This window comes from Panulirus ornatus, chromosome 43 (assembly GCF_036320965.1).
Source record: "Panulirus ornatus isolate Po-2019 chromosome 43, ASM3632096v1, whole genome shotgun sequence".
Classification (NCBI taxonomy): Eukaryota; Metazoa; Arthropoda; class Malacostraca; order Decapoda; family Palinuridae; genus Panulirus; species Panulirus ornatus.
In genome coordinates, this window is record NC_092266.1 from 4719963 (window position 1) to 4720793 (window position 831).

General features: G+C 45.1%; 1 non-coding gene across 1 annotated transcript; it reads right to left on the minus strand.

The window, feature by feature from the left end:
- Positions 1-577: 577 nt before the first annotated feature.
- On the minus strand, positions 578-649 carry TRNAE-UUC (transfer RNA glutamic acid (anticodon UUC)). Its single transcript has one exon. It is a non-coding gene; the product is annotated as a tRNA-Glu (tRNA).
- Between the last annotated feature and the right edge of the window lie 182 nt (positions 650-831).

Sequence of the window (831 nt, forward strand, 5' to 3'; positions counted from 1 at the left end):
CCAACTGCAGAAAAGGAACCCAGGTTTCCAGTGCCAGATTAACACATGGGCCACCTCGGCCCAGGTCTTGGACTCCGGCCTTACAGGGGCCCCGCTGGTCATCCAGGTAAAAAAGATGCAGCTCGGAAAACTGGTGGAACAGAGGCTGGTATACAATATACAATATGGTAGCGAAATATGTCATAACATTAACAAATATCATTTCATACAGTCCTTGGAGACCGCAAATATCACCTGGTCCTGGGCCTCACTAAACATTAATCCAGCTCTGCAGGTCCCTGACTGGAAGCCAAATATCTTAACCGTGAAACTGTATTGATTCCTTCACTTACTCCTCGTTCACTTACTGACCCACTCACTCATTCAGTTTCTCTCTTTTGGTCCTCGTGACAGGGTTTCTCAGACTCACTCACCAAGAGTAATCAGGAGTCACTACAACACAAGCTTTTATTGTAAAAATTTATGTTTCGGTTAGTTGATAATAACGTACTTGATAACTATTGTATTCATTTACTTAGACATCTCTCTCTCTCTCTCTCTCTCTCTCTCTCTCTCTCTCTCTCTAAGAAGAAAATCCTTCCCATGCCGGGAATCGAACCCGGGCCTCCTGGGTGAAAGCCAGGTATCCTAGCCACTAGACCACACGGGACTGGAAGGGTCATGTGTGTGCCTATGTGAACATCGTTCACCCACTCATTATTTCATCCATTCTCTCTGTTCTCTGGAGCGTATGGTTATTCACCCAAGGTTCTGTATTGATAATCAGCTGGCAGACGTTACCTACCGAATCTATTACTTATACACACACACACACACACACACACACACACA